The sequence below is a fragment of the Hetaerina americana genome, unplaced genomic scaffold, assembly GCF_022747635.1.
Source record: "Hetaerina americana unplaced genomic scaffold, ioHetAmer1.1.p SCAF_7, whole genome shotgun sequence".
Classification (NCBI taxonomy): Eukaryota; Metazoa; Arthropoda; class Insecta; order Odonata; family Calopterygidae; genus Hetaerina; species Hetaerina americana.
Genome location: NW_027287316.1, coordinates 25839055 through 25847661, shown reverse-complemented (window position 1 = coordinate 25847661; position 8607 = coordinate 25839055).

Here is an 8607-nt window from a genome sequence, read left to right as displayed (position 1 = left end):
ATCAAGTCTTTGATAACACTGAACACCGCAATGCGATGACGTATTAGTAATCAATCGTACAATGAATAATATTTCGACAAAGGTATGCAAGTATTGTGAATAGAATATTTATGATCAACCATCGAACTATGAAAATCCTTAAATCCTAGAATTGTTCAATTAGTGTGTAATTAAATTAACATCGTCAGTGTCAGGGACATGAATCCTGGGTCTTCTTAAACGATTATAATATTAAAATTGATGCGTATTCTATAAGTATTCAAATACCTCAATGTTCATCGTGTCAACACCTTCCCTACCTTTCTTGAAGACAGCCAATGAATATCCTCTCATTCCCTACAATATTTGGCATCTTATGTTTGCTCGATTTGCTTGAGGTCACGGCACATTTACCCCAGTCCTACGAACTCACTTCTATAAATACTCCCTTTATGTCTGAAAGAATATACTTCCGACCTTCTTTATATATAATATCTAATTTGCATGCTTATGCCTTCCCTAGTTTTTTTAACCATCATTATTTATAGTCTTCGCCTTGATCATTTTTCACTTTCTTAAAAGTATATATCTGATGCAATGTTTCCAAAACAGTTCTAAATAATCTGTACACTTCCTGAAAACGAATGCTTAATGATGATGTATGTGATAGTTTGAGTTTTCAATATCTCACCACGTCCGTTTTCTGAAAAATGATTTCTACCTCTTACCTGGCGGGTTGATTTCTTAATTGCCTTGATTGCAATTCTTTATCTGGCGCACGCAAAATGCGAGCTACATTTCCATAAAATTATTCCCTAAACAGTTTCCATCAAAATTTTCACCTTTTCCTTCAATAAGTAAACTAAAAAAAACATTTTCCCGAGTAAGATTTCTATTTAGATTGCCAGTAATGAATACAATTCCTAAACTCTTCCTAGTTACCCTTTTCCAATATGGTTTGTGTGGCAGATTGACCTTGATTATCACAAATGCCGATTAATTTTAAACTCTGTTATTATTATGTATAACCATGTAACATACCTTTGACCTAGCATTGTGCAATGTATTGGAGATGCAATAGCGTGTGCTGTTTCAACCCATGCCAAGAATTGAATAGTTTTCATAGCACTACTTATCACGCTGGTATGGGCGCCAAGAGTTCGATGAAATAGAATTTGTGACATTCTAAGCGTATTATCAACTGGTTAATCAATGTTACATAATTGAAATAATTAAGTTGGAATAAATGATTGAATTCAGTCGCTTTCTTTCATCGAAATTATTAAATGTCAGCGACGTATTTCTAATTCATTTTTCATTTATTCAATTTGAGAATTAATACACGTCCTATTTTAAAACTTTTGCACACACACTTCATTTCGGAGCACACGTGATTTTACATGAACTTAAGTCCGAATTAATTTAATAATAAATTCATATTAATTTTTCTTTTCTTTTCGGTAATACTGTCATGTTTAATCAAGTAAATTCTCATGGCAATGTTTTTCAATTGGAACTGTAAGTGGTAGGTAAGCAAACGAAACAAAACCCTTTCACGAACAAGTTGGTATTACTCATCTTACGTGGTTTTTTAATTGACTTAGTAATGATTAGATTTCAGTGTACACATAATAGGTGTGAATTATTTTAAACTCAAATAAATTTGGTGTAAAATGGTGGTTTTATCCATTATTCATTACCGAAAAGGACTGATGGATACTACAAACTTACCTTGTTGTCTGATGTGTTGTCCATTTTTTCTCGGAAATACGAAAAACACGTGCCACACACAAATGTAATACGTTTTTCGAGCTTATCTCTTTCGCAGTGAACAAATATCGCATCCACAGTCGTCGAACGAAGGGAAATATTCTGAAATCGTTGCTTGGCAGCGCAACAATGGGTTCGTCCGTCTAATAGATATGGCGCAGGCGATATGGGAATTCCAAACTATATTTTTAAGACTGCAGTGCTTTTTATTGTTTGATGAAAATACATGCAATTCTTCTTCAATATTCAAATGATAATTCATCAAAATATCTTGAAGATCATGTCACATAAAATGTTTACGGCCATCCCAATCAACCATAAACAAGGGTACTATATTACCCGCGATGATTGAGCGTCTCATTTTTTCTTTTTGTTTTAATATTTCCACAAGATTGATTCAATTATGAATTTTTTTATATTCCTAACGCATGTGATTTTATATTTGTTGACGTTCGCCATTGGCGAATGTCGGCTGGATTTATTGTGTCATTATCTGGAGGAATACTTATAAGAATGTCATTATAACGGATATTGAAGGGAGCAGACATTCTTTCCTGACTCATACTGGTCAATATCATAGGTATAAATAATTATAGTATAGTAATACGATGTTAAGAGGTCAAATCGAAAGATACCATTTTTTTCAATGCATAGAGAGCAGATCCATCACATTTCATCGAATCATCTTACAATATGAAACAAATGATTTTTTAATATAAATATATTTTATTCCCAATTCTCTAATCGTATGAGTAGAAACTTGTGAAAAAGCAAAGGATATATATTTATATTTTTTCGATTATAGATTATTGCCTTCCGGCTGTCGAGGAAGCTCATAACGTTACTTGAAATGACGTGTTTTAATACATATTTTGAAATCAATGACAAAAATAATGGATGTAAATGATACTTATTATTTCTGCCTTTTGGCAAAGGATGTTTCCGAGCTTCTAGTCGCCAGGTGCTGAGCCGTCTTATATCGACTCTGGAAGAAAATTAAAAAGCGCGGTTAATTCCTTCGATGTTTCAGTAGGTTCATTAATTGGTCCCTTTGCTTTGTTGACTTTGATTCTACGGAGCAGTTGTTCTATTCCTAGTATTACTAGTAGCAGTAGTATTTAGGGGGAGCGACTGACAGCTGAGGTCATTTGCGCTATTATGGACGTGCAGGAAAGGAAAATGGGTTGATAGAATCCCGGGCTCGGTATTAGCCTATATTTTACGTCATACTCACCCAGAATGCCTTCCACAGAGCATCTCAAGTAGGGATCGAGATACCTTTGAATATAATTTGTTGATCTAATATCTTAATAATCCACGCTTTGGATATTTGGGACAGTTTTGATGAGTTCTCTCTTTAAATATTGTGAGAATGAACGTTTACGTTGTATTCAACTTACGTTAGGGCCAAATGCCTTTTGGTTTTCCTTTTGACATTCTTGTAAAATTTTAGTTTTGAAGGTGAGTAAAGCTCAGCGCACACACAAGCACACAAAAGCACCGCCATTACTCTTAAAAATCTCTTAAAATTCTGACAGTAGGCTTCATTACTTTCTTAACCCCACTTTGACTTCTTCGTGATAACATATCGGTTCCTTTCTGTCACATTATGTTCAAATTTATATATGTCTCCCTTGCCTCACGTAACATATTTGGAGAATACTTCCAAGTGCTCTGTTTATCGGTGGGCTGCGTTTTTTTCTTGGAATTTAGGAACTTTTATTTTAACACACTTTATAAAAGTATGCATAATTTAATAATTACGCTTATTACCCATTACGCTATTCCTTGAGACCTCTCGCGAACTTTGTTTGAATGACAAGAATAGCGTAATGGTCGCTGATTAGACGCCCATCATTTCATTTTGTGATAATTTCAGGCGTAGTAGTCGCAAATATAGTATATCGAGTGTACTGTCACCACTTGTTCCTGATTGAAACGCTCCTTCTCCCTTCTGCGAAGATAAAGATGGATTATTCGCAGTTCTTTGAGAATACGCGGATATATTATAAATTTGTAGCATATATTATAGATTATGGCGTGGGTCAGCTGTTGGGTAAGTTAAAGTCGATTGTCGATGTATTAATGTTGGGCCATACACTCCTCAATCTATGCGAAATGAGAAGGCTTACACATGAACGTCGAGGACATCCACTTTCAGTACTTGCGCAGATATTGTTATGGGCACTAAGGGTTGGCTATCTGATGAAATAAACTACCATAACATTTGCCTGGAAATATGTTTACAACGATAGACCGAGACATAAGACATAATGCCATTTCATTTGATGTCCAATTACAAATTACTCATCTCGACTTTCCTGGACCGATTTTAAGCGTTTGATTTTATAAATTAGCTCATGTATAACAATTTAATATCATATGAGCATGACGGTCTCTTCCTCAATTACCAGAAATCCGAGTTTCTATTGCTGAAGGGCACCGACCCCCGACCGCCATCTGTTTTTTTAGAAGTCCCCTCCCTCAAAATCTTAGGGATCTGGTGGGGGAAGAAGTTTGCTCCCCCTGGGAGTGAAACTGGGGGATTATAAACCACCTCCTAAAATGGAGTGTTGGAAATATTTTTCACTCCCTTTCCTTTTGATCGCGACTCGCATCCACCGTCTTAACCAGGTTGTCTTCACGAGGAATGGCCCATCTGTGACTCCTACACATATAAAAAAATATAATGCAATTTTTATTGGAATCACCAGCCAAATGATCTGGAATGGCCAAGTGAAGAAAGTGTCCCGCAACAAGCTCTATTGCCCATCATTTGAGTTGAGTGGTCTCAATTGAACAGAATTAGGGTTTCAGTTGGCAGAAATGCCGAGAGATCTTGGGGAAAATACTTTAAAAGAAAGAATAAATTAGGTTGGCCTTTTATAAAGTGCTGGTTACACTTTTGCCTTAATCATTTTTGAGTGATTAAACTGTAGATTTATTTTCTTGAACTTCTCTGATTTCGGACCAAAATGGTTTAGGATACTCATTGAAAGTTTCCACCTGTCTCTTTATTTCAATTAACTTAACGCTTTCCAAAATTACTTCATCAGTCCAAAAAGTGAATTCATATACCTGCATCCTCAGTATTGTAAGGTTTAGAAGCTTTCATAAAATTTGCCAAGGGACTTTGTTTCATGCTCTGTGAGCCATTGCAGTCCCCCTTTTAAAACAATAAATTTCTGGTTTGGTTTTTTTTAGCCTATTCTGAGAATACTTAGTATTTACTGCTCCGTGGTCACTAATTCTTAAATGTTTCTATGGTGAAGACTTTTAGTTATATTTGTGGCTAGCCAATCAAGAATATCATCACCCCTAGTTGGTGAAGTAACAAGTTGGATGCATGGTGTTCAACTATAATGACTGTGATAGCAACTTACAGTTATCTTTGTCTCTACCCCCTGTTTTAAAACTAAATATTTGTCAATTAATAGAAGTGATATTGAAATCTTGACCAATTTTTATGTCTTATTCATTGTCTTTGGATGAGAACCAATTAATTTCTTACTTCTAGTATTGAATTAACTCTTGTCATCTGGTGGCTTTTTAAGTGACCATACATAGGTTCTTTTGAATTGAGGACCCTAAATTGAATACTAAATACTTCCAAAACCATTATATGGAATCACTGCCCAAATGATACATTTTTACCTCTTTCCTGCACACAACTACTCAATTATGAAATATAATTCATCTTAAATTATTCTAGCCAAAATACTTAGCCAACTTGCAGAAAAAATAAAAAAAACTATCTGTCCATGCACTTTTCCCCAGTCATTAGGTTGCATTGATGTGTAAATTATCTTTTGCAATGACATAGGACTCTTTCATTGCAGGTAGTCAATTTTATATCTTGCTGACTGTAATTGCTAATCCTTAGGTATCCTTCCCTTATCATACTCAGATGGGTGATTTGCCATTTTTAACTGGTAAGGAATTTGATAACATAAATTGGTTTGGGAAAATAAATAGGGTATGAGCAGAAGTCTCAGTTTCACAACACTTTTATTAGTCCATAATATGTTACCATTGTAGGTTGGCAATACTATACACTTATCCTATCATATGCTATGCACTTAAAAGAAAATAACCTCTGAATTGTGTCATAATCTAAACCATCAATGAACAATGTGAGGCCATAAACTTTTACTTCTTCCATTTACATTGTCACTAATTAATAAACTAGATAACTTAGAAAGGAATGACTAAACTGCCACTAATCACTTTTCTCCTCCACCAGCAGGTGTAATGCCCCCCCTCCATGGGACTATGGGCATTGGGGGCAATGGGTGGATGGGATCAGCGCCCCTGCCCTCTGATGCAGAAGCAAGAAGGGGGGTGCAGGAAGGACTTCAGATGCACTTGGGAAGGCCAGCCGACTTCTCCCTACCACTAGAACTCAGCTGATACGCTGCCACACTCAGGAGATACCGTGCGGTGCCCATTGGCCTTGTTCAGAAGAGAACCTGGAATAACATGGACATTGAATACAAAAGACATCTTCTACATGTGCCGTTTGCAGAAGACTCTCACTCTTCCTGTGTAGGAGCTTGGAGAGATAAAGTTTTGTGTTAAAAATTTCTGTTGAATTGAAGTGAATTGGCTGTAGTTAAACTTGATGAGCATTTTCATAATGTATTTAAGTCAAGGGTGAAATAAATTAATTGAACTCTAATGCAATGTTGAATTTATTTCTAGTGATACCATCACTTGCTTGAGTGCTTCCATGAAGTTATAAGGGTGTCTTGGGAATTGCCTACAGTTCAAGGATAAGGGTTTGGACTTCACTCAAATCACTCGTCCTTGAAGCATAGGCAACCCTCGAGAACCCTACCATTATCTTGGAAGCACTTCAGTAAGCTTGCCCATGATACCATGATTCATAAGGCACAGATGGACTTTGATCGACCTTGAAGTATTCAAGAAAAAATTTGACATAGGTTCCCACAAATTAAGACAGTAGGAGGGACCTTTGTGGGCCCGTTCGTCTGAGGCAAACCACAGAGTGGGTTACCAAGCCCCCCCTCCACCCTTAGACCCCAGGCCAAGTGCTTGATTCTTAACTTGGAACTTCTACAAAGTGGAAATTATTTTTAAATTTTCTCTTTCTGCCTTAATTGACAAATAAACTCAATAAAAACTCAAACTATTGGATAGGAAGTTATTTTCTCCATTAAACTATTATCTCAAATTTTATAAATACTTTAATGGAATGCAGAATTATTGCAAAAATGGTGATAACTCTCCACTTCTCTATGCTGACCATATGGTTCTTCTCGACTTTGAATATTTTTGCCGTTCCTGATTCCTACACATTCCCAACTCAATTCTGGACTTGGAATATTTTTGCATTTCTGTTCCCCATGAAATCTCTGGACTTTTATATTTTCTTCCTTCTGCCCACTATCATTCTTTGAACATCACCACTTTGATCTCTTTGGAATTAGAATATACTTTCTTTCCCCTGGACCCATAATTATTTTGATGTCTCCTTCATAGGACTTCGATTATCCTCTTTCCTCACTCTCCCCATAAAATAGCATTGAATATTTTCTGGACTAAAATTTTTCCCTATCTTTGTCCACCTCTCCCTTCGGTAAATTTCACCTTTCCCCTATTCAAAAATGTGGACTCATATTAATACAGTTTTCTACAAAGGGTTTAAATATTCTTCCCTTTTTTACCTGCTTAAAATATTATTACTACATTGAAATTAAAATTTCTTAGGATGCACCTTTGATTTAAAGAAACAAAGCAGCAACATTTTTTCACATCTATGTTGATCATCACCCTGGGACTAGCCACTTTTGTCTCCCTTCCATTGATTCAGGCTTAACTATTCCTACTTGTTTTTCTTTCTTATTTCAACTTCACTTTTCACTTAAATGGAAATATATTGCAATTTTTGCTGTTGCTCTCTTCACTCTCAAAAGCATATGCTTGTTGCTCCTATCAATGTTAAGACATCTTTTGAGCTTCATTTTTCCATTACAATCGAATCTGTATCCTTCCCATTTCTTATTCTCCTCTTTTACTACTGCACTTCTCATGGTATAATCACTCCCGACATAGGAATTTAAAACTAATTAACTCAATATGATTACATGTTCCTTTGACTACCCAGTACTCCTTTTTTCTTATATTTTAGAACTATTTAAAATGTATACTATATATTATTTTGCTCTGTTTCACTTCAATTTCCACTATTGCAACAACTGGCCATGGTCCTTCATTAATGCCGTGATCTAATTTTTCATATGACAGTAATCATCTAGCCCCTGGTTAATGAGCAAAATACATTTTAAAAAAATCTAAAATGTACCAACCTTTTATAGCCATTTCTTCTTCCCTGGAAATAAATTGTGTTAACTTGTCAGAAACAAAATATTTCTCATTTATACTGCATAAAAAATTTATTTTACAATCAGGTAAGATATACATAGTACAGGAAGATTAGAAGGACAAAATTGAATATGCTAAAAATTATCAAATAAATACATTGCAACAAATACAGGCAACTCTGGCTGGATTCTTTTGGAATCAAGGTCATTGTGATAAAAGCAAGTTATTAAAAAAAACAGGTTGACTGTTCAAATCTATGGCTGTTATGAACAGAATAGGGTCTAAATATTAGTTAAACGTTCTGATAAGTAGGTCAATGAAATACAGAGTAATAAAATATGCTAGGTGGCCTAATAAAATCAATGTTTTGATCACATTGCAAGGAACTACTCCCTAGAAGTGACTATTTTTACCTTAATACACTTTGCAGGTGATCTTTGTTGCTTTTTAAACTCGGTTCAACAAATTTAAACAGGAACTCTCATACCTATAATAATTAATATCCCCAATTGA